The sequence below is a fragment of the Hyla sarda genome, chromosome 1 (genome assembly GCF_029499605.1).
Source record: "Hyla sarda isolate aHylSar1 chromosome 1, aHylSar1.hap1, whole genome shotgun sequence".
Taxonomy (NCBI): Eukaryota; Metazoa; Chordata; class Amphibia; order Anura; family Hylidae; genus Hyla; species Hyla sarda.
The window spans coordinates 257,448,966-257,473,943 of record NC_079189.1 but is presented as its reverse complement, the minus strand read 5'-3'; the positions used below and the strand labels follow the sequence as shown (position 1 = coordinate 257,473,943).

The 24,978-nt window shown below is 50.5% G+C and overlaps 10 pseudogenes; all 10 read right to left on the bottom strand.

Moving 5' to 3' along the window:
• Positions 1–4,454: 4,454 nt before the first annotated feature.
• Positions 4,455–4,574, bottom strand: LOC130325276 (5S ribosomal RNA; annotated as a pseudogene).
• Positions 4,575–8,262: 3,688 nt separating this feature from the next.
• On the bottom strand, positions 8,263–8,382 carry LOC130349930 (5S ribosomal RNA; annotated as a pseudogene).
• A 2,081-nt stretch (positions 8,383–10,463) lies between these two features.
• LOC130349919 (5S ribosomal RNA) lies at positions 10,464–10,583 on the bottom strand (annotated as a pseudogene).
• Positions 10,584–11,264: 681 nt separating this feature from the next.
• LOC130315651 (5S ribosomal RNA) lies at positions 11,265–11,384 on the bottom strand (annotated as a pseudogene).
• Positions 11,385–11,657: 273 nt separating this feature from the next.
• LOC130352719 (5S ribosomal RNA) lies at positions 11,658–11,777 on the bottom strand (annotated as a pseudogene).
• An 872-nt stretch (positions 11,778–12,649) lies between these two features.
• LOC130317985 (5S ribosomal RNA) lies at positions 12,650–12,769 on the bottom strand (annotated as a pseudogene).
• Positions 12,770–14,211: 1,442 nt separating this feature from the next.
• LOC130336429 (5S ribosomal RNA) lies at positions 14,212–14,331 on the bottom strand (annotated as a pseudogene).
• A 2,266-nt stretch (positions 14,332–16,597) lies between these two features.
• LOC130331967 (5S ribosomal RNA) lies at positions 16,598–16,717 on the bottom strand (annotated as a pseudogene).
• Positions 16,718–18,789: 2,072 nt separating this feature from the next.
• On the bottom strand, positions 18,790–18,909 carry LOC130319659 (5S ribosomal RNA; annotated as a pseudogene).
• Positions 18,910–24,778: 5,869 nt separating this feature from the next.
• LOC130352920 (5S ribosomal RNA) lies at positions 24,779–24,898 on the bottom strand (annotated as a pseudogene).
• Between the last annotated feature and the right edge of the window lie 80 nt (positions 24,899–24,978).

The following is a 24,978-nucleotide window of genomic DNA, read 5'->3' as shown; positions in this document are numbered from 1 at the left end:
ATGGCCGTTGACATCTTCACACCCTGTATACTGTGGATTTAAGCATCAATAAATCCTTTTCGGAATTGGAGCGTAAGGCGGCAACAGAGCAAAATGTCAACGACACCCGGGATTCCCAGCCAGTCTCCCACGCCAGTACTTACCGGGCTCTAAGCTGGGTAGCAGTCTGCGATCTGACGAGAGCAGGCGCGTTCAGCTTAGGATGGCCATTGACAGCTTCATGCTTTTTATACTGTGCATTTAAGCATCAATAAATCCTTTTCGGAATCAGAGAGGAAGGCGGCAACAGAGCAAAATGTCAATAGCACCTTGGATTGCCAGCCAGTCTCCCATGCCCGTACTTGCCGGGCAGCAGTCTGCGATCTGACAAGAACAGGCACATTCAGCTTAGGATAGCCGTAGACTGCTTCACAACCTGTATACTGTGGATTTAAGCATCAATAAATCCTTTTCGGAATCGGAGCGGAAGGCGGCTACAGAGCAAAATGTCAACAACACCTGGGATTCCCAGCCAGTCTCCCATGCTGATACTTACCGGGCCCTAAGCTGGGTAGCAGTCTGCGTTCTGACGAGAGCAAGCGCGTTCAGCTTAGGATGGCCGTTGACAGCTTCACGCCCTTTATACTGTGCATTTAAGCATCAATAAATCCTTTTCCGAATCAGAGCGGAAGGCGGCAACAGATTAAAATGTCAACTGCACCCGGGATTCCCAGCCAGTCTCCCATGCTGGTACTTACCAGGCCCTAAGCTGGGTAACAGTCTGCAATCTGACGAGAGCAAGCGCGTCCAGCTTAGGATGGCCGTTGACAGCTTCACACTTTGTATACTGTGGATTTAAGCATCAATTAATATTTTTATTAATCGGAGAGGAAGGCGACAACAGAGCAAAATGTGAATGGCACCTTGGATTGCCAGCCAGTCTCCCACGCCGGTATCTGCCGGGCAGCAGTCTGCGATCTGAGGAGAGCAGACACGTTCAGCTGAGGATGGCCGTTGACAGCTTCACACCCTGTATATTGTGGATTTAAGCATCAATAAATCCTTTTCCGAATCGGAGCGGAAGGCGGCAACAGATTAAAATGTCAACTGCACCCGGGATTCCAGCCAGTCTACCATGCTGGTACTTACCAGGCCCTAAGCTGGGTATCAGTCTGCGATCTGACGAGAGCAGGCGCGTTCAGCTTAGGATGGCCGTTGACAGCTTCACACCCTGTATTCTGTGCATTTAAGCATCAATAAATCCTTTTCGGAATCGGAACGGAAGGCGGCAACAGAGCATAATGTCAACTGCACCCGGGATTCCCAGCCAGTCTCCCATGCCGGTACTTACTGGGCCCTAAGCTGGGTAGCAGTCTGCGATCTGACGAGAGCAGGCGCGTTCAGCTTAGGATGGCCGTTGACATCTTCACGCCTTGTATATTGTGAATTTAAGCATCAATAAATATTTTTATTAATCGGAGAGGAAGGCGGCAACAGAGCAAAATGTCAATGGCACCTTGGATTGCCAGCCAGTCTCCCATGCCGGTAACTGCCGGGCAGTAGTCTGCGATCTGAGGAGAGCAGGCACGTTCAGGCTTAGGATGGCCGTTGACAGCTTCACACCCTGTATATTGTTGATTTAAGCATCAATAAATCCTTTTCCGAATCGGAGCGGAAGGCGGCAACAGATTAAAATGTCAACTGCACCCGGGATTCCCAGCCAGTCACCCATGCTGGTACTTACCAGGCCCTATGCTGGGTAGCAGTCTGCGATCTGACGAGAGCAGGCGTGTTCAGCTTAGGATGGCCGTTGACAGCTTCACACTTTGTATACTGTGGATTTAAGCATCAATAAATAATTTTCGGAATCGGAGCAAAATGTCAACTGCACCCGGGAATCCCAGCCAGTCTCCCATGCTGGTACTTACCAGGCCCGAAGCTGGGTGGCAGTCTGCGATCTGACGAGAACACGCGCATTCAGCTTAGGATGGCCATAGACATCTTCACACCCTGTATACTGTGGATTTAAGCATCAATAAAACCTTTTCGGAATCGGAGCGGAAGGCGGCAACAGAGCAAAATGTCAACGACACCTGGGATTCCCAGCCAGTCTCCCATGCTGGTACTTACCGGGCCCTAAGCTGGGTAGCAGTCTGCGATCTGACGAGAGCAGGCGCGTTCAGCTTAGGATGGCCGTCGGCAGCTTCTCGCCCTTTAAACTGTGCATTTAGGCATCAATAAATCCTTTTCGGAATCGGAACGGAAGGCGGCAACAGAGCAAAATGTCAACGGCAGCCGGGATTCCCAGCCAGTGTCCCATGCCGGTACTTACCGGGCCCTAAGATCTGTACCAGTCTGCGATCTGACGAGAGCAGGCGCGTTAAGCTTAGGATGGCCGTCGACAGCTTCACACCTTGTATACTGTGGATTTAAGCATCAATAAATTATTTTCGGAATCGGAGCGGAAGGCAGCAATAGAGCAAAATGTCAACGGCACCCAGGATTCCCAGCCAGTCTCCCATGCCAGTACTTACCGGGCGCTAAGCTGGGTAGCAGTCTGCGATCTGACGAGAGCAGGCGCATTCAGCTTAGGATGGCCATTGACAGCTTCATGCTTTTTATACTGTGCATTTAAGCATCAATAAATCCTTTTCGGAATCGTAGAGGAAGGCGGCAACAGAGCAAAATGTCAATAGCACCTTGGATTGCCAGCCAGTCTCCCATGCCCGTACTTGCCGGGCAGCAGTCTGCGATCTGACAAGAACAGGCACATTCAGCTTAGGATAGCCGTAGACGGCTTCACACCCTGTATACTGTGGATTTAAGCATCAATAAATCCTTTTCGGAATCGGAGCGGAAGGCGGCTACAGAGCAAAATGTCAACAACACCTGGGACTCCCAGCCAGTCTCCCATGCTGGTACTTACCGGGCCCTAAGCTGGGTAGCAGTCTGCGATCTGAAGAGAGCAGACGCGTTTAGCTTAGGATGGCAGTTGACAGCTTCACGCCCTTTATATTGTGAATTTAAGCATCAATAAATAATTTTCCGAATCGAAGCGGAAGGCGGCAACAGATTAAAATGTCAACTGCACCCTGGATTCCCAGCCAGTCTCCCATGCTGGTACTTACCGGGCCCTAAGCTGGGTAGCAGTCTGCGATCTGACGAGAGCAGGCGCGTTCAGCTTAGGATGGCCGTCGGCAGCTTCTCGCCCTTTAAACTGTGCATTTAGGCATCAATAAATCCTTTTCGGAATCGGAACGGAAGGCGGCAACAGAGCAAAATGTCAACGGCAGCCGGGATTCCCAGCCAGTGTCCCATGCCGGTACTTACCGGGCCCTAAGATCTGTACCAGTCTGCATTCTGACGAGAGCAGGCGCATTATGCTTAGGATGGCCGTCGACAGCTTCACACCTTGTATACTGTGGATTTAAGCATCAATAAATTATTTTCGGAATTGGAGCGGAAGGCAGCAATAGAGCAAAATGTCAACGGCAACCGGGATTCCCAGCCAGTCTCCCATGCCAGTACTTACCGGGCCCTAAGCTAGGTAGCAGTCTGCGATCTGACGAAAGCAGGCGCGTTCAGCTTAGGATGGCCATTGACAGCTTCATGTTTTTTATACTGTGCATTTAAGCATCAATAAATCATTTTCGGAATCGGAACGGAAGGCGGCAACAGAGCAAAATGTCAACTGCACCCGGGATTCCCAGCCAGTCTCCCATGCCGGTACTTACTGGGCCCTAAGCTGGGTAGCAGTCTGCGATCTGACGAGAGAAGGCGCGTTCAGCTTAGGATGGCCGTTGACATCTTCACGCCTTGTATATTGTGAATTTAAGCATCAATAAATATTTTTATTAATCGGAGAGGAAGGCGGCAACAGAGCAAAATGTCAATGGCACCTTGGATTGCCAGCCAGTCTCCCATGCCGGTAACTGCCGGGCAGTAGTCTGCGATCTGAGGAGAGCAGGCACGTTCAGGCTTAGGATGGCCGTTGACAGCTTCACACCCTGTGTATTGTGGATTTAAGCATCAATAAATCCGTTTCCGAATCGGAGCGGAAGGCGGCAACAGATTAAAATGTCAACTGCACCTGGGATTCCCAGCCAGTCTCCTATGCTGGTACTTACCAGGCCCTAAGCTGGGTAGCAGTCTGCGATCTGACAAGAGCAGGCACGTTCAGCTTAGGATGGCCGTTGACAGCTTCACACTTTGTATACTGTGGATTTAAGCATCAATAAACAATTTTCGGAATCGGAGCAGAAACAGAGCAAAATGGCAACTGCACCCAGGATTCCCAGCCAGTCTCCCATGCTGGTACTTACCAGGCCTGAAGTTGGGTAGCAGTCTGCGATCTGACGAGAACAGGCGCATTCAGCTTAGGATGGCCATAGACATCTTCACACCCTGTATACTGTGGATTTAAACATCAATAAATCCTTTTCGGAATCGGAGCGTAAGGCGGCAACAGAGCAAAATGTCAACGACACCTGGGATTCCCAGCCAGTCTCCCATGCTGGTACTTACCAGGCCCTAAGCTGGGTATCAGTCTGCGATCTGACGAGAGCAGGCGCGTTCAGCTTAGGATGGCCGTTGACAGCTTCACGCCCTTTATATTGTGGATTTAAGCATCAATAAATAATTTTCCGAATCGAAGCGGAAGGCGGCAACAGATTAAAATGTCAACTGCACCCGGGATTCCCAGCCAGTCTCCCATGCTGGTACTTACCAGGCCCTAAGCTGGGTAGCAGTCTGCGATCTGACCAGAGCAGGCGCGTTCAGCTTAGGATGGCCGTTGACAGCTTCACACATTGTATACTGTGCATTTAAGCATCAATAAATCCTTTTCGGAATCAGAACGGAAGGCGGCAACAAAGCACAACGTCAACGACATCTGGGATTCCCAGCCAGTCTCCCATGCTGGTACTTACCGGGCCCTAAGCTGGGTAGCAGTCTGCGATCTGCCGAGAGCAGGCGCGTTCAGCTTAGGATGGCCATTGACAGCTTCTTGATTTTTATATTGCGCATTTAAGCATCAATATATCCTTTTCGGAATCGGAACGGAAGGCGGCAACAGAGCAAAATGTCAACTGCACCTGGGATTCCCAGCCAGTCTCCCATGCTGGTACTTACCGGGCCCTAAGCTGGGTAGCAGTCTGCGATCTGACGAGAGCAGGCGCGTTCTGCTTAGGATGGCTGCTGACAGCTTCTCGCCCTTTATACTGTGCATTTAGGCATCAATAAATCCTTTTCGGAATCGGAACGGAAGGCGGCAACAGAGCAAAATGTCAACGGCAGCCGGGATTCCCAGCCAGTCTCCCATGCTGGTACTTACCAGGCCCTAAGCTGGGTATCAGTCTGCGATCTGTCGAGAGCAGGCGCGTTCAGCTTAGGATGGCCGTTGACAGCTTCACACTTTGTAAACTGTGCATTTAAGCATCAATAAATCCTTTTCGGAATCGGAACGGAAGGCGGCAACAGAGCAAAATGTCAACGGCAGCCGGGATTCCCAGCCAGTGTCCCATGCCGGTACTTACCGGGCCCTAAGATCTGTACCAGTCTGCGATCTGACGAGAGCAGGCGCGTTCAGCTTAGGATGGCCGTTGACATCTTCACGCCTTGTATATTGTGAATTTAAGCATCAATAAATATTTTTATTAATCGGAGAGGAAGGCGGCAACAGAGCAAAATGTCAATGGCACCTTGGATTGCCAGCCAGTCTCCCATGCCGGTAACTGCCGGGCAGTAGTCTGCGATCTGAGGAGAGCAGGCACGTTCAGGCTTAGGATGGCCGTTGACAGCTTCACACCCTGTGTATTGTGGATTTAAGCATCAATAAATCCTTTTCCGAATCGGAGCGGAAGGCGGCAACAGATTAAAATGTCAACTGCACCTGGGATTCCCAGCCAGTCTCCCATGCTGGTACTTACCAGGCCCTAAGCTGGATAGCAGTCTGCAATCTGACGAGAGCAGGCGCGTTCAGCTTAGGATGGCCGTTGACAGCTTCAAACTTTGTATACTGTGGATTTAAGCATCAATAAACAATTTTCGGAATCGGAGCAGAAACAGAGCAAAATGGCAACTGCACCCGGGATTCCCAGCCAGTCTCCCATGCTGGTACTTACCAGGCCCGAAGCTGGGTAGCAGTCTGCGATCTGACGAGAACAGGCGCATTCAGCTTAGGATGGCCATAGACATCTTCACACCCTGTATACTGTGGATTTAAGCATCAATAAATCCTTTTCGGAATCGGAGCGTAAGGCGGCAACAGAGCAAAATGTCAACGACACCTGGGATTCCCAGCCCGTCTCCCATGCTGGTACTTACCAGGCCCTAAGCTGGGTATCAGTCTGCGATCTGACGAGAGCAGGCGCGTTAAGCTTAGGATGGCCGTTGACAGCTTCACGCCCTTTATATTGTGGATTTGAGCATCAATAAATAATATTCCGAATCGAAGCGGAAGGCGGCAACAGATTGAAATGTCAACTGCACCCGGGATTCCCAGCCAGTCTCCCATGCTGGTACTTACCAGGCCCTAAGCTGAGTAGCAGTCTGCAATCTGACGAGAGCAGGCGCGTTCAGCTTAGGATGGCCGTTGACAGCTTCACACTTTGTATACTGTGCATTTAAGCATCAATAAATCCTTTTCGGAATCGGAACGGAAGGCGGCAACAGAGCAAAATGTCAACGACACCTGGGATTCCCAGCCAGTCTCCCATGCTGGTACTTACAGGGCCCTAAGCTGGCTAGCAGTCTGCGATCTGACGAGAGCAGGCACGTTCAGCTTAGGATGGCCGTTGACAGCTTCTTGATTTTTATATTGTGCATTTAAGCATCAATATATCCTTTTCGGAATCGGAACGGAAGGCGGCAACAGAGCAAAATGTCAACTGCACCCGGGATTCCCAGCCAGTCTCACATGCTGGTACTTACCGGGCCCTAAGCTGGGTAGCAGTCTGCAATCTGACGAGAGCAGGCGCGTTCAGCTTAGGATGGCCGTTGACAGCTTCTCGGCCTTTATACTGTGCATTTAGGCATCAATAAATCCTTTTCGGAATCGGAACGGAAGGCGACAACAGAGCAAAATGTCAACGGCAGCCGGGATTCCCAGCCAGTCTCCCATGCTGGAACTTACCAGGCCCCAAACTGGGTATCAGTCTGCGATCTGTCGAGAGCAGGCGCGTTCAGCTTAGGATGGCCGTTGACAGCTTCACACTTTGTATACTGTGCATTTAAGCATCAATAAATCCTTTTCGGAATCGGAAACGGAAGGCGGCAACAGAGCAAAATGTCAACGGCAGCCGGGATTCCCAGCCAGTGTCCCATGCCGGTACTTACCGGGCCCTAAGATCTGTACCAGTCTGCGATCTGACGAGAGCAGGCGCGTTAAGCTTAGGATGGCCGTCGACAGCTTCACACCTTGTATACTGTGGATTTAAGCATCAATAAATTATTTTCGGAATCGGAGCGGAAGGCAGCAATAGAGCAAAATGTCAACGGCAACCGGGATTCCCAGCCAGTCTCCCATGCCAGTACCTACCGGGCCCTAAGCTAGAGCAGTCTGCGATCTGATGAGAGCAGGCGCGTTCAGCTTAGGATGGCCATTGAAAGCTTCATGCTTTTTATACTGTGCATTTAAGCATCAATAAATCCTTTTCGGAATCGGAGCGGAAGGCGGCAACAGATTAAAATGTCAACTGCACCCGGGATTCCCAGCCAGTCTCCCATGCTGGTACTTACTGTGCCCTTAGCTGGGTAGCAGTCTGTGATCTGACGAGAGCAGGCGCGTTCAGCTTAGGATGGCCATTGACAGCTTCATGCATTTTATACTGTGCATTTAAGCATCAATAAATCCTTTTCGGAATCGGAACAGAAGGCGGCAACAGAGCATAATGTCAACTGCACCCGGGACTCCCAGCCAGTCTCCCATGCCGGTAATTACTGGGCCCTAAGCTGGGTAGCAGTCTGCGATCTGACGAGAGCAGGCGCGTTCAGCTTAGGATGGCCGTTGACATCTTCACGCCTTGTATATTGTGGATTTAAGCATCAATAAATATTTTTATTAATCGGAGAGGAAGGCAGCAACAGAGCAAAATGTCAATGGCACCTTGAATTGCCAGCCAGTCTCCCATGCTGGTAACTGCTGGGCAGCAGTCTGTGATCTGAGGAGAGCAGGCACGTTCAGGCTTAGGATGGCCGTTGACAGCTTCACACCCTGTGTATTGTGGATTTAAGCATCAATAAATCCTTTTCCGAATCGGAGCGGAAGGCAGCAACAAATTAAAATGTCAACTGCACCCGGGATTCCCAGCCAGTCTCCCATGCTGGTACTTACCAGGCCCTAAGCTGGGTAGCAGTCTGCGATCTGACGAGAGCAGGCGCGTTCAGCTTAGGATGGCCGTTGACAGCTTCACACTTTGTATACTGTGGATTTAAGCATCAATAAATAATTTTCGGAATCGGAGCAGAAAAAGAGCAAAATGTCAACTGCACCCGGGATTCCCAGCCAGTCTCCCATGCTGGTACTTACCAGGCCCGAAGCTGGGTAGCAGTCTGCGATCTGACGAGAACAGGCGCATTCAGCTTAGGATGGCCATAGACATCTTCATACCCTGTATACTGTGGATTTAAGCATCAATAAATCCTTTTCGGAATCGGAGCGTAAGGCGGCAACAGAGCAAAATGTCAACGACACCTGGGATTCCCAGCCAGTCTCCCATGCTGGTGCTTACCAGGGCCTAAGCTGGGTATCAGTCTGCGATCTGACGAGAGCAGGCGCGTTCAGCTTAGGATGGCCGTTGACAGCTTCAACCCCTTTATATTGTGGATTTAAGCATCAATAAATAATTTTCCGAATCGAAGCGGAAGGCGGCAACAGATTAAAATGTCAACTGCACCCGGGATTCCAAGCCAGTCTCCCATGCTGGTACTTACCAGGCCCTAAGCTGGGTAGCAGTCTGCGATCTGACGAGAGCAGGCGCGTTCAGCTTAGGATGGCCGTTGACAGCTTCACACTTTGTATACTGTGCATTTAAGCATCAATAAATCCTTTTCGGAATCGGAACAGAAGGCGGCAACAGAGCAAAATGTCATCGATACCAGGGATTCCCAGCCAGTCTCCCATGCTGGTACTTACCGGGCCCTAAGCTGGGTAGCGGTCTGCGATCTGACGAGAGCAGGCGCGTTCAGCTTAGGATGGCCGTTGACAGCTTCTTGATTTTTATATTGTGCATTTAAGCATCAATATATCCTTTTCAGAATCGGAACGGAAGGCGGCAACAGAGCAAAATGTCAACTGCACCCGGGATTCCCAGCCAGTCTCCCATGCTGGTACTTACCGGGCCCTAAGCTGGGTAGCAGTCTGCGATCTGACGAGAGCAGGCGCGTTCAGCTTAGGACGGCCGTTGACTGCTTCTCGCCCTTTATACTGTGCATTTAGGCATCAATAAATCCTTTTCGGAATCGGAACGGAAGGCGGCAACAGAGCAAAATGTCAACGGCAGCCGGGATTCCCAGCCAGTCTCCCATGCTGGTACTTACCAGGCCCTAAGCTGGGTATCAGTCTGCGATCTGTCAAGAGCAGGAGCGTTCAGCTTAGGATGGCCGTTGACAGCTTCACACTTTGTATACTGTGCATTTAAGCATCAATAAATCCTTTTCAGAATCGGAACGGAAGGCGGCAACAGAGCAAAATGTCAACGGCAGCCGGGATTCCCAGCCAGTGTCCCATGCCGGTACTTACCGGGCCCTAAGATCTGTACCAGTCTGCGATCTGACGAGAGCAGGCGAGTTAAGCTTAGGATGGCCGTCGACAGCTTCACACCTTGTATACTGTGGATTTAAGCATCAATAAATTATTTTCGGAATCGGAGCGGAAGGCAGCAATAGAGCAAAATTTCAACGGCAACCGGGATTCCCAGCCAGTCTCCCATGCCAGTACCTACCGGGCCCTAAGCTAGAGCAGTCTGCGATCTGACGAGAGCAGGCGCGTTCAGCTTAGGATGGCCATTGAAAGCTTCATGCTTTTTATACTGTGCATTTAAGCATCAATAAATCCTTTTCGGAATCGGAACGGAAGGCGGCAACAGAGCATAATGTAAACTGCACCCGGGATTCCCAGCCAGTCTCCCATGCCGGTAATTACTGGGCCCTAAGCTGGATAGCAGTCTGCAATCTGACGAGAGCAGGCGCGTTCAGCTTAGGATGGCCGTTGACATCTTCAAGCCTTGTATATTGTGGATTTAAGCATCAATAAATATTTTTTTAATCGGAGAGGAAGGCGGCAACAGAGCAAAATGTCAATGGCACCTTGGATTGCCAGCCAGTCTCCCATGCCGGTAACTGCCGGGCAGCAGTCTGCGATCTGAGGAGAGCAGGCACGTTCAGGCTTAGGATGGCCGTTGACAGCTTCACACCCTGTATATTGTGGATTTAAGCATCAATAAATCCTTTTCCGAATCGTAGCGGAAGGCGGCAACAGATTAAAATGTCAACTGCACCCGGGATTCCCAGCCAGTCTCCCATGCTGGTACTTACCAGGCCCTAAGCTGGGTAGCAGTCTGCGATCTGACGAGAGCAGGCGCGTTCAGCTTAGGATGGCCGTTGACAGCTTCACGCTTTGTATACTGTGGATTTAAGCATCAATAAATCATTTTCGGAATCGGAGCAGAAACAGAGCAAAATGTCAACTGCACCCGGGATTCCCAGCCAGTCTCCCATGCTGGTACTTACCAGGCCCGAAGCTGGGTAGCAGTCTGCGATCTGACGAGAACAGGCGCGTTCAGCTTAGGATGGCCGTTGACAGCTTCACACTTTGTATACTGTGCATTTAAGCATCAATAAATCCTTTTCGGAATCGGAACGGAAGGCGGCAACAGAGCAAAATGTCATCGACACCAGGGATTCCCAGCCAGTCTCCCATGCTGGTACTTACCGGGCCCTAAGCTAGGTAGCAGTCTGCGATCTGACGAGAGCAGGCACGTTCAGCTTAGGATGGCCGTTGACAGCTTCTCGCACTTTATACTGTGCATTTAAGCATCAATAAATCCTTTTCGGAATCGGAACGTAAGTCGGCAACAGAGCAAAATGTCAACGGCAGCCGGGATTCCCAGCCAGTGTCCCATGCCGGTACTTACCGGGCCCTAAGATTTGTACCAGTCTGCGATCTGACAAGAGCAGGCACGTTAAGCTTAGGATGGCCGTCGACAGCTTCACACCTTGTATACTGTGGATTTAAGCATCAATAAATTATTTTCGGAATCGGAGCGGAAGGCAGCAATAGAGCAAAATGTCAACGGCACCCGGGATTCCCAGCCAGTCTCCCATGCCAGTACTTACCGGGCCCTAAGCTGGGTAGCAGTCTGCGATCTGACGAGAGCAGGCGCGTTCAGCTTAGGATGGCCATTGACAGCTTCATGCTTTTTATACTGTGCATTTAAGCATCAATAAATCCTTTTCGGAATCGGAGAGGAAGGCGGCAACAGAGCAAAATGTCAATAGCACCTTGGATTGCCAGCCAGTCTCCCATGCCCGTACTTGCCGGGCAGCAGTCTGCGATCTGAGGAGAGCAGGCACGTTCAGGCTTAGGATGGCCGTTGACAGCTTCACACCCTGTATATTGTGGATTTAAGCATCAATAAATCCTTTTCCGAATCGGAGCGGAAGGCGGCAACAGATTAAAATGTCAACTGCACCCGGGATTCCCAGCCAGTCTCCCATGCTGGTACTTACCAGGCCCTAAGCTGGGTAGCAGTCTGCGATCTGACGAGAGCAGGCGTGTTCAGCTTAGGATGGCCGTTGACAGCTTCACGCCTTGTATATTGTGGATTTAAGCATCAATAAATATTTTTATTAATCGGAGAGGAAGGCGGCAACGGAGCAAAATGTCAATGGCACCTTGTATTGCCAGCCAGTCTCCCATGCCGGTAACTGCCGGGCAACAGTCTGCGATCTGAGGAGAGCAGGCACGTTCAGGCTTAGGATGGCCGTTGACAGCTTCACACCCTGTATATTGTGGATTTAAGCATCAATAAATGCTTTTCCGAATCGGAGCGGAAGGCGGCAACAGATTAAAATGTCAACTGCACCTGGGATTCCCAGCCAGTCTCCCATGCTGGTACTTACCAGGCCCTAAGCTGGGTAGCAGTCTGCGATCTGACGAGAACAGGCGCATTCAGCTTAGGATGGCCGTAGACATCTTCAAACCCTGTTTACTGTGGATTTAAGCATCAATAAATCCTTTTCGGAATGGGAGCGGAAGGCGGCAACAGAGCAAAATGTCAACGACACCTGGGATTCCCAGCCAGTCTCCCATGCTGGTACTTACCGAGCCCTAAGCTGGGTAGCAGTCTGACGTGAGCAGGCGCGTTCAGCTTAGGATGGCCGTTGACAGCTTCTTGCCCTTTATACTGTGCATTTAGGCATCAATAAATCCTTTTCGGAATTGGAACGGAAGGCGGCAACAGAGCAAAATGTCAACGGCAGCCGGGATTCCCAGCCAGTGTCCCATGCCGGTACTTACCGGGCCCTAAGATCTGTACCAGTCTGCGATCTGACGAGAGCAGGCGCGTTAAGCTTAGGATGGCCGTCGACAGCTTCACACCTTGTATACTGTGGATTTAAGCATCAATAAATTCTTTTCGGAATCGGAGCGGAAGGCAGCAATAGAGCAAAATATCAACGGCACCCGGGATTCCCAGCCAGTCTCCCATGCCAGTACTTACCGGGCCCTAAGCTGGGTAGCAGTCTGCGATCTGACGAGAGCAGGCGCGTTCAGCTTAGGATGGCCGTTGACATCTTCACTCTTTGTATACTGTGGATTTAAGCATCAATAAATATTTTTTTTAATCGGAGAGGAAGGCGGCAACAGATCAAAATGTCAATAGCACCTTGGATTGCCAGCCAGTCTCCCATGCCCGTACTTGCCGGGCAGCAGTCTGAGATCTGACAAGAACAGGCGCATTCAGCTTAGGATAGCCGTAGACGGCTTCACACCCTGTATATTGTGGATTTAATAAAACCTTTTCGGAATCGGAGCAAAATGTCTACAGAGCTACAGAGCAAAATGTCAACAACACCTGAGATTCCCAGCCAGTCTCCCATGCTGGTACTTACCGGGCCCTAAGCTGGGTAGCAGTCTGCGATCTGACGAGAGCAGGCGCGTTCAGGTTAGGATGGCCGTTAACAGCTTCACGCCCTTTGTACTGTGCATTTAAGCATCAATAAATCCTTTTCCGAATAGGAGCGGAAGGCGGCAACAGATTAAAATGTCAACTGCACCCGGGATTCCACGCCAGTCTCCCATGCTGGTACTTACCAGGCCCTAAGCTGGGTAGCAGTCTGCGATCTGACGAGAGCAGGCGCGTTCAGCTTAGGATGGCCGCTGACAGCTTCACACTTTGTATACTGTGCATTTAAGCATCAATAAATCCTTTTCGGAATCGGAACGGAAGGCGGCAACAGAGCAAAATGTCAACGGCAGCCGGGATTCCCAGCCAGTGTCCCATGCCAGTACTTACCGGGCCCTAAGATCTGTACCAGTCTGCGATCTGACGAGAGCAGGCGCGTTCAGCTTAGGATAGCCATTGACAGCTTCATGCTTTTTATACTGTGCATTTAAGCATCAATAAATCCTTTTCGGAAACGGAATGGAAGGCGGCAACAGAGCATAATGTCAACTGCACCCGGGATTCCCAGCCAGTCTCCCATGCCGGTACTTACTGGGCCCTAAGCTGGGTAGCAGTCTGCGATCTGACGAGAGCAGGCGCGTTCAGCTTAGGATGGCCGTTGACATCTTCACACTTTGTATATTGTGGATTTAAGCATCAATAAATAATTTTTTAATCGGAGAGGAAGGTGGCAACAGAGCAAAATGTCAATGGCACCTTGGATTGCCAGCCAGCCTCCCATGCCGGTAACTGCCGGGCAGCAGTCTGCGATCTGAGGAGAGCAGGCACGTTCAGGCTTAGGATGGCCGTTGACAGCTTCACACCCTGTGTATTGTGGATTTAAGCATCAATAAATCCTTTTCCGAATCGGAGCGGAAGGCGGCGATCTGACGAGAGCAGGCGCGTTCAGCTTAGGATGGCCGTTGACAGCTTCTCGCCCTTTATACTGTGCATTTAGGCATCAATAAGCTTAGGATGGCCGTCAACAGCTTCACACCTTGTATACTGTGGATTTAAGCATCAATAAATTCTTTTTGGAATCGGAGCGGAAGGCAGCAATAGAGCAAAATGTCAACGGCACCTGGGATTCCCAGCCAGTCTCCCATGCCAGTACTTACCGGGCCCTAAGCTGGGTAGCAGTCTGCGATCTGACGAGAGCAGGCGCGTTCAGCTTAGGATGGCCATTGACAGCTTCATGCTTTTTATACTGTGCATTTAAGCATCAATAAATCCTTTTCGGAATCGGAGAGGAAGGCGGCAACAGAGCAAAATGTCAATAGCACCTTGGATTGCCAGCCAGTCTCCCATGCCCGTACTTGCCGGGCAGCAGTCTGCGATCTGACAAGAACATGCACATTCAGCTTAGGATAGCCGTAGACGGCTTCACACCCTGTATACTGTGGATTTAAGCATCAATAAATCCTTTTCGGAATCGAAGCGGAAGGCGGTTACAGAGCAAAATGTCAACAACACCTGGGATTCCCAGCCAGTCTCCCATGCTGGTACTTACCGGGCCCAAAGCTGGGTAGCAGTCTGCGATCTGACGAGAGCAGGCCTGTTCAGCTTAGGATGGCCGTTGTAAGCTTCACATTTTGTATACTGTGGATTTAAGCATCAATAAATAATTTTCGGAATCGGAGCAGAAACAGAGCAAAATGTCAACTGCTCCCGGGATTCCCAGCCAGCCTCCCATGCCGGTAATTACCAGGCCCGAAGCTGGGTAGCAGTCTGCGATCTGACAAGAACAAGCGCATTCAGCTTAGGATGTCCGTAGACATTTTCACACCCTGTATACTGTGGATTTAAGCATCAATAAATCCTTTTCGGAATCGGAGCGAAAGGCGGCAACAGAGCAAGATGTCAACGACACCTGGGATTCCCAGCCAGTCTCCCATGCCAGTACTTACCGGGCCCTAAGCTAGGTAGCAGTCTGCGATCTGACGAAAGCAGGCGCGTTCAGCTTAGGATGGCCATTGACAGCTTCATGATTTTTATACTGTGCATTTAAGCATCAATAAATCCTTTTCGGAATCGGAACGGAAGGCGGCAACAGAGCAAAATGTCAACTGCACCCGGGATTCCCAGCCAGTCTCCCATGCCGGTACTTACTGGGCCCTAAGCTGGGTAGCAGTCTGCGATCTGACGAGAGCAGGCGCGTTCAGCTTAGGATGGCCATTGACAGCTTCATGCTTTTTATACTGTGCATTTAAGCATCAATAAATCCTTTTCGGAATCGGAACAGAAGGCGCAACAGAGCATAATGTCAACTGCACCCGGGATTCCCAGCCAGTCTCCCATGCCGTTACTTACTGGGCCCTAAGCTGGGTAGCAGTCTGCGATCTGACGAGAGCAGGCGCGTTCAGCTTAGGATGGCCGTTGACATCTTCACACCTTGTATATTGTGAATTTAAGCATCAATAAATATTTTTATTAATCGGAGAGGAAGGCGGCAACAGAGCAAAATGTCAATGGCACCTTGGATTGCCAGCCAGTCACCCATGCCGGTAACTGCCGGACAGTAGTCTGCCATCTGAGGAGAGCAGGCACGTTCAGGCTTAGGATGGCCGTTGACAGCTTCACACCCTGTGTATTGTGGATTTAAGCATCAATAAATCCTTTTCCGAATCGGAGCGGAAAGCGTCAACAGATTAAAATGTCAACTGCATCTGGGATTCCCAGCCAGTCTCCCATGCTGGTACTTACCAGGCCCTAAGCTGGGTAGCAGTCTGCGATCTGACGAGAGCAGGCGCATTCAGCTTAGGATGGCCGTTGACAGCTTCACACTTTGTATACTGTGGATTTAAGCATCAATAAATAATTTTCGGAATCGGAGCAGAAACAGAGCAAAATGGCAACTGCACCCGGGATTCCCAGCCAGTCTCCCATGCTGGTACTTACCAGGCCCGAAGCTGGGTAGCAGTCTGCGATCTGACGAGAACAGGCGCATTCAGCTTAGGATGGCCATAGACATCTTCACACCCTGTATACTGTGGATTTAAGCATCAATAAATCCTTTTCGGAATCGGAGCGTAAGGCGGCAACAGAGCAAAATGTCAACGACACCTGGGATTCCCAGCCAGTCTCCCATGCTGGTATTTACCAGGCCCTAAGCTGGGTATCAGTCTGCAATCTGACGAGAGCAGGCGCGTTCTGCTTAGGATGGCCGTTGACAGCTTCACCCCCTTTATATTGGGGATTTAAGCATCAATAAATAATTTTCCGAATCGAAGCGGAAGGCGGCAACAGATTAAATTGTCAACTGCACCCGGGATTCCCAGCCAGTCTCCCATGCTGGTACTTTCCAGGCCCTAAGCTAGCTAGCAGTCTGCGATCTGACGAGAACAGGCGCGTTCAGCTTAGGATGGCCGTTGACAGCTTCACACTTTGTATACTGTGCATTTAAGCATCAATAAATCCTTTTCGGAATCGGAACGGAAGGCGACAACAGAGCAAAATGTCAACGACACCTGGGATTCCCAGCCAGTCTCCCATGCTGGTACTTACCGGGCCCTAAGCTGGGTTGCAGTCTGCGATCTGACGAGAGCAGGCGCGTTCAGCTTAGGATGGCCGTTGACAGCTTCACACTTTGTATACTGTGCATTTAAGCATCAATAAATCCTTTTCGGAATCGGAACGGAAGGCGGCAACAGAGCAAAATGTCAACGGCAGCCGGGATTCCCAGCCAGTGTCCCATGCCGGTACCTACCGGGCCCTAAGATCTGTACCAGTCTGCGATCTGACGAGAGCAGGCGAGTTAAGCTTAGGATGGCCGTTGACATCTTCACACCTTGTATATTGTGAATTTAAGCATCAATAAATATTTTTATTAATCGGAGAGGAAGGCGGCAACAGAGCAAAATGTCAATGGCACCTTGGATTGCCAGCCAGTCACACATGCCGGTAACTGCCGGGCAGTAGTCTGCGATCTGAGGAGAGCAGGCACGTTCAGGCTTAGGATGGCCGTTGACAGCTTCACACCCTGTGTATTGTGGATTTAAGCATCAATAAATCCTTTTCCGAATCGGAGCGGAAGGCGGCAACAGATTAAAATGTCAACTGCATCTGGGATTCCCAGCCAGTCTCCCATGCTGGTACTTACCAGGCCCTAAGCTGGGTAGCAGTCTGCGATCTGACGAGAGCAGGCGCATTCAGCTTAGGATGGCCATTGACAGCTTCATGATTTTTATACTGTGCATTTAAGCATCAATAAATCCTTTTCGGAATCGGAACGGAAGGCGGCAACAGAGCAAAATGTCAACTGCACCCGGGATTCCCAGCCAGTCTCCCATGCCGGTACTTACTGGGCCCTAAGCTGGGTAGCAGTCTGCGATCTGACGAGAGCAGGCGCGTTCAGCTTAGGATCGCCATTGACAGCTTCATGCTTTTTATACTGTGCATTTAAGCATCAATAAATCCTTTTCGGAATCGGAACAGAAGGCGCAACAGAGCATAATGTCAACTGCACCCGGGATTCCCAGCCAGTCTCCCATGCCGGTACTTACTGGGCCCTAAGCTGGGTAGCAGTCTGCGATCTGACGAGAGCAGGCGCGTTCAGCTTAGGATGGCCGTTGACATCTTCACACCTTGTATATTGTGAATTTAAGCATCAATAAATATTTTTATTAATCGGAGAGGAAGGCGGCAACAGAGCAAAATGTCAATGGCACCTTGGATTGCCAGCCAGTCACCCATGCCGGTAACTGCCGGGCAGCAGTCTGCGATCTGAGGAGAGCAGGCACGTTCAGGCTTAGGATGGCCGTTGACAGCTTCACACCCTGTGTATTGTGGATTTAAGCATCAATAAATCCTTTTCCGAATCGGAGCGGAAGGCGGCAACAGATTAAAATGTCAACTGCATCTGGGATTCCCAGCCAGTCTCCCATGCTGGTACTTACCAGGCCCTAAGCTGGGTAGCAGTCTGCGATCTGACGAGAGCAGGCGCGTTCAGCTTAGGATGGCCGTTGACAGCTTCACACTTTGTATACTGTGGATTTAAGCATCAATAAATAATTTTCGGAATCGGAGCAGAAACAGAGCAAAATGGCAACTGCACCCGGGATTCCCAGCCAGTCTCCCATGCTGGTACTTACCAGGCCCGAAGCTGGGTAGCAGTCTGCGATCTGACGAGAACAGGCGCATTCAGCTTAGGATGGCCATAGACATCTTCACACCCTGTATACTGTGGATTTAAGCATCAATAAATCCTTTTCGGAATCGGAGCGTAAGGCGGCAACAGAGCAAAATGTCAACGACACCTGGGATTCCCAGCCAGTCTCCCATGCTGGTATTTACCACGCCCTAAGCTGGGTATCAGTCTGCGATCTGACGAGAGCAGTCGCGTTCTGCTTAGGATGGCCGTTGACAGCTTCACCCCCTTTATATTGGGGATTTAAGCATCAATAAATAATTTTCCGAATCAAAGCGGAAGGCGGCAACAGATTAAATTGTCAACTGCACCCGGGATTCCCAGCCAGTCTCCCATGCTGGTACTTTCCAGGCCCTAAGCTGGCTAGCAGTCTGCGACCTGACGAGAGCAGGCGCGTTCAGCTTAGGATGGCCGTTGACAGCTTCACACTTTGTATACTGTGCATTTAAGCATCAATAAATCCTTTTCGGAATCGGAACGGAAGGCGGCAACAGAGCAAAATGTCAACAACACCTGGGATTCCCAGCCAGTCTCCCATGCTGGTACTTACCGGGCCCTAAGCTGGGTAGCAGTCTGCGATCTGACGAGAGCAGGCGCGTTCAGCTTAGGATGGCCGTTGACAGCTTCTTGATTTTTATATTGTGCATTTAAGCATCAATATATCCTTTTCGGAATCGGAACGGAAGGCGGCAACAGAGCAAAATGTCAACTGCATCCGGGATTCCCAGCCAGTCTCCCATGCTGGTACTTACCGGGCCCTAAGCTGGGTAGCAGTCTGCGATCTGACGAGAGCAGGCGCGTTCAGCATAGGATGGCCGTTGACAGCTTCTCGCCCATTATACTGTTCATTTAGGCATCAATAAATCCTTTTCGGAATGGGAACGGAAGGCGGCAACAGAGCAAAATGTCAACGGCAGCCGGGATTCCCAGCCAGTTTCCCATGCTGGTACTTACCAGGCCCTAAGCTAGGTATCGGTCTGCGATCTGTCGAGAGCAGGCGCGTTCAGCTTAGGATGGCCGTTGACAGCTTCACACTTTGTATACTGTGCATTTAAGCATAAATAAATCCTTTTCGGAATCGGAACGGAAGGCGGCAACAGAGCAAAATGTCAACGGCAGCCGGGATTCCCAGCCAGTGTCCCATGCCGATACTTACCGGGCCCTAAGATCTGTACCAGTCTGCGATCTGACGAGAGCAGGCGAGTTAAGCTTAGGATGGCCGTCGACAGCTTCACACCTTGTATACTGTGGATTTAAGCATCAATAAATTCTTTTCGGAATCGGAGCGGAAGGCAGCAATAGAGCAAAATGTCAACGGCAACCGGGATTCCCAGCCAGTCTCCCATGCCAGTACCTACCGGGCCCTAAGCTAGAGCAGTCTGCGATCTGACGAGAGCAGGCGCGTTCAGCTTAGGATGGCCATTGAAAGCTTCATGCTTTTTATACTGTGCATTTAAGCATCAATAAATCCTTTTCGGAATCGGAGCGGAAGGCGTCAACAGATTAAAATGTCAACTGCACCCGGGATTCCCAGCCAGTCTCCCATGCTGGTACTTACCGGGCCCTAAGATCTGTACCAGTCTGCGATCTGACGAGAGCAGGCGAGTTAAGCTTAGGATGGCCGTTGACATTTTCACACCTTGTATATTGTGAATTTAAGCATCAATAAATATTTTTATTAATCGGAGAGGAAGGCGGCAACAGAGCAAAATGTCAATGCCACCTTGGATTGCCAGCCAGTCACCCATGCCGGTAACTGCCGGGCAGTAGTCTGCGATCTGAGGAGAGCAGGCACGTTCAGGCTTAGGATGGCCGTTGACAGCTTCACACCCTGTGTATTGTGGATTTAAGCATCAATAAATCCTTTTCCGAATCGGAGCGGAAGGCGGCAACAGATTAAAATGTCAACTGCATCTGGGATTCCCAGCCAGTCTCCCATGCTGGTACTTACCAGGCCCTAAGCTGGGTAGCAGTCTGCGATCTGACGAGAGCAGGCGCATTCAGCTTAGGATGGCCATTGACAGCTTCATGATTTTTATACTGTGCATTTAAGCATCAATAAATCCTTTTCGGAATCGGAACGGAAGGCGGCAACAGAGCAAAATGTCAACTGCACCCGGGATTCCCAGCCAGTCTCCCATGCCGGTACTTACTGGGCCCTAAGCTGGGTAGCAGTCTGCGATCTGACGAGAGCAGGCGCGTTCAGCTTAGGATGGCCATTGACGGCTTCATGCTTTTTATACTGTGCATTTAAGCATCAATAAATCCTTTTCGGAATCGGAACAGAAGGCGCAACAGAGCATAATGTCAACTGCACCCGGGATTCCCAGCCAGTCTCCCATGCCGGTACTTACTGGGCCCTAAGCTGGGTAGCAGTCTGCGATCTGACGAGAGCAGGCGCGTTCAGCTTAGGATGGCCGTTGACATCTTCACACCTTGTATATTGTGAATTTAAGCATCAATAAATATTTTTATTAATCGGAGAGGAAGGCGGCAACAGAGCAAAATGTCAATGGCACCTTGGATTGCCAGCCAGTCACCCATGCCGGTAACTGCCGGGCAGTAGTCTTCGATCTGAGGAGAGCAGGCACGTTCAGGCTTAGGATGGCCGTTGACAGCTTCACACCCTGTGTATTGTGGATTTAAGCATCAATAAATCCTTTTCCGAATCGGAGCGGAAGGCGGCAACAGATTAAAATGTCAACTGCATCTGGGATTCCCAGCCAGTCTCCCATGCTGGTACTTACCGGGCCCTAAGCTGGGTAGCAGTCTGCGATCTGACGAGAGCAGGCGCGTTCAGCTTAGGATGGCCGTTGACAGCTTCTCGCCCTTTATACTGTTCATTTAGGCATCAATAAATCCTTTTCGGAATGGGAACGGAAGGCGGCAACAGAGCAAAATGTCAACGGCAGCCGGGATTCCCAGCCAGTTTCCCATGCTGGTACTTACCAGGCCCTAAGCTAGGTATCAGTCTGCGATCTGTCGAGAGCAGGCGCGTTCAGCTTAGGATGGCCGTTGACAGCTTCACACTTTGTATACTGTGCATTTAAGCATCAATAAATCCTTTTCGGATTCGGAACGGAAGGCGGCAACAGAGCAAAATGTCAACGGCAGCCGGGATTCCCAGCCAGTGTCCCATGCCGGTACTTACCGGGCCCTAAGATCTGTACCAGTCTGCGATCTGACGAGAGCAGGCGAGTTAAGCTTAGGATGGCCGTCGACAGCTTCACACCTTGTATACTGTGGATTTAAGCATCAATAAATTCTTTTCGGAATCGGAGCGGAAGGCAGCAATAGAGCAAAATGTCAACGGCAACCGGGATTCCCAGCCAGTCTCCCATGCCAGTACCTACCGGGCCCTAAGCTAGAGCAGTCTGCGATCTGACGAGAGCAGGCGCGTTCAGCTTAGGATGGCCATTGAAAGCTTCATGCTTTTTATACTGTGCATTTAAGCATCAATAAATCCTTTTCGGAATCGGAGCGGAAGGCGGCAACAGATTAAAATGTCAACTGCACCCGGGATTCCCAGCCAGTCTCCCATGCTGGTACTTACTGTGCCCTTAGCTGGGTAGCAGTCTGCGATCTGACGAGAGCAGGCGCGTTCAGCTTAGGATGGCCATTGACAGCTTCATGCTTTTTATACTGTGCATTTAAGCATCAATAAATCCTTTTCGGAATCGGAACGGAAGGCGGCAACAGAGCATAATGTAAACTGCACCCGGGATTCCCAGCCAGTCTCCCATGCCGGTAATTACTGGGCCCTAAGCTGGGTAGCAGTCTGCGATCTGACTAGAGCAAGCGCGTTCAGCTTAGGATGGCCGTTGACATCTTCACGCCTTGTATATTGTGGATTTAAGCATCAATAAATATTTTTATTAATCGGAGAGGAAGGCGGCAAAAGAGCAAAATGTCAATGGCACCTTGGATTGCCAGCCAGTCTCCCATGCTGGTAACTGCCGGGCAGCAGTCTGCGATCTGAGGAGAGCAGGCACGTTCAGGCTTAGGATGGCCGTTGACAGCTTCACACCCTGTGTATTGTGGATTTAAGCATCAATAAATCCTTTTCCGAATCGGAGCGGAAGGCAGCAACAGATTAAAATGTCAACTGCACCCGGGATTCCCAGCCAGTCTCCCATGCTGGTACTTACCAGGCCCTAAGCTGGGTAGCAGTCTGCGATCTGACGAGAGCAGGCGCGTTCAGCTTAGGGTGGCCGTTGACAGCTTCACGCTTTGTATACTGTGGATTTAAGCATCAATAAATAATTTTCGGAATCGGAGCAGAAACAGAGCAAAATGTCAACTGCACCCGGGATTCCCAGCCAGTCTCCCATGCTGGTACTTACCCGGCCCGAAGCTGGGTAGCAGTCTGCGATCCGACGAGAACAGGCGCATTCAGCTTAGGATGGCCGTAGACATCTTCACACCCTGTATACTGTGGATTTAAGCATCAATAAATCCTTTTCGGAATCGGAGCGTAAGGCGGCAACAGAGCAAAATGTCAACGACACCTGGGATTCCCAGCCAGTCTCCCATGCTGGTACTTACCGGGCTCTAAGCTGGGTAGCAGTCTGCGATCTGACGAGAGCAGGCACGTTCAGCTTAGGATGGCCGTTGACAGCTTCTCGCACTTTATACTGTGCATTTAAGCATCAATAAATCCTTTTCCGAATCGGTGCGGAAGGCGGCAACAGATTAAAATGTCAACTGCACCCGGGATTCCCAGCCAGTCTCCCATGCCGGTACTTACTGGGCCCTAAGCTGTGTTGCAGTCTGCGATCTGACGAGAGCAGGCGCGTTCAGCTTAGGATGGCCGTTGACATCTTCACGCCTTGTATATTGTGAATTTAAGCATCAATAAATATTTTTATTAATCGGAGAGGAAGGCGGCAACAGAGCAAAATGTCAATGGCACCTTGGATTGCCAGTCAGTCTCCCATGCCGGTAACTGCCGGGCAGTAGTCTGCAAACTGAGGAGAGCAGGCACGTTCAGGCTTAGGATGGCCGTTGACAGCTTTACACCCTGTGTATTGTGGATTTAAGCATCAATAAATCCTTTTCGGAATCGGAACGGAAGGCGGCAACAGAGCAAAATGTCAACGGCAGCCGGGATTCCCAGCCAGTGTCCCATGCCGGTACTTACCGGGCCCTAAGATCTGTACCAGTCTGCGATCTGACGAGAGCAGGCGCGTTAAGCTTAGGATGGCCGTCGACAGCTTCACACCTTGTATACTGTGGATTTAAGCATCAATAAATTATTTTCGGAATCGGAGCGGAAGGCAGCAATAGAGCAAAATGTCAACAGCAACCGGGATTCCCAGCCAGTCTCCCATGCCAGTACTTACCGGGCCCTAAGCTAGGTAGCAGTCTGCGATCTGACGAAAGCAGGCGCGTTCAGCTTAGGATGGCCATTGACAGCTTCATGATTTTTATACTGTGCATTTAAGCATCAATAAATCCTTTTCGGAATCGGAACGGAAGGCGGCAACAGAGCAAAATGTCAACTGCACCCGGGATTCCCAGCCAGTCTCCCATGCCGGTACTTACTGGGCCCTAAGCTGGGTAGCAGTCTGCGATCTGACGAGAGCAGGCGCGTTCAGCTTAGGATGGCCATTGACAGCTTCATGCTTTTTATACTGTGCATTTAAGCATCAATAAATCCTTTTCGGAATCGGAACAGAAAGCGCAACAGAGCATAATGTCAACTGCACCCGGGATTCCCAGCCAGTCTCCCATGCCGGTACTTACTGGGCCCTAAGCTGGGTAGCAGTCTGCGATCTGACGAGAGCAGGCGCGTTCAGCTTAGGATGGCCGTTGACAGCTTCACACTTTGTATACTGTGGATTTAAGCATCAATAAATAATTTTCGGAATCGGAGCAGAAACAGAGCAAAATGGCAACTGCACCCGGGATTCCCAGCCAGTCTCCCATGCTGGTACTTACCAGGCCCGAAGCTGGGTAGCAGTCTGCGATCTGACGAGAACAGGCGCATTCAGCTTAGGATGGCCATAGACATCTTCACACCCTGTATACTGTGGATTTAAGCATCAATAAATCCTTTTCGGAATCGGAGCGTAAGGCGGCAACAGAGCAAAATGTCAACGACACCTGGGATTCCCAGCCAGTCTCCCATGCTGGTATTTACCAGGCCCTAAGCTGGGTATCAGTCAGCAATCTGACGAGAGCAGGCGCGTTCTGCTTAGGATGGCCGTTGACAGCTTCACCCCCTTTATATTGGGGATTTAAGCATCAATAAATAATTTTCCGAATCGAAGCGGAAACAGATTAAATTGTCAACTGCACCCGGGATTCCCAGCCAGTCTCCCATGCTGGTATTTTCCAGGCCCTAAGCTGGCTAGCAGTCTGCGATCTGACGAGAACAGGCGCGTTCAGCTTAGGATGGCCGTTGACAGCTTCACACTTTGTATACTGTGCATTTAAGCATCAATAAATCCTTTTCGGAATCGGAACGGAAGGCGACAACAGAGCAAAATGTCAACGACACCTGGGATTCCCAGCCAGTCTCCCATGCTGGTATTTACCGGGCCCTAAGCTGGGTAGCAGTCTGCGATCTGACGAGAGCAGGCGCGTTCAGCTTAGGATGGCCGTTGACAGCTTCACACTTTGTATACTGTGCATTTAAGCATCAATAAATCCTTTTCGGAATCGGAACGGAAGGCGGCAACAGAGCAA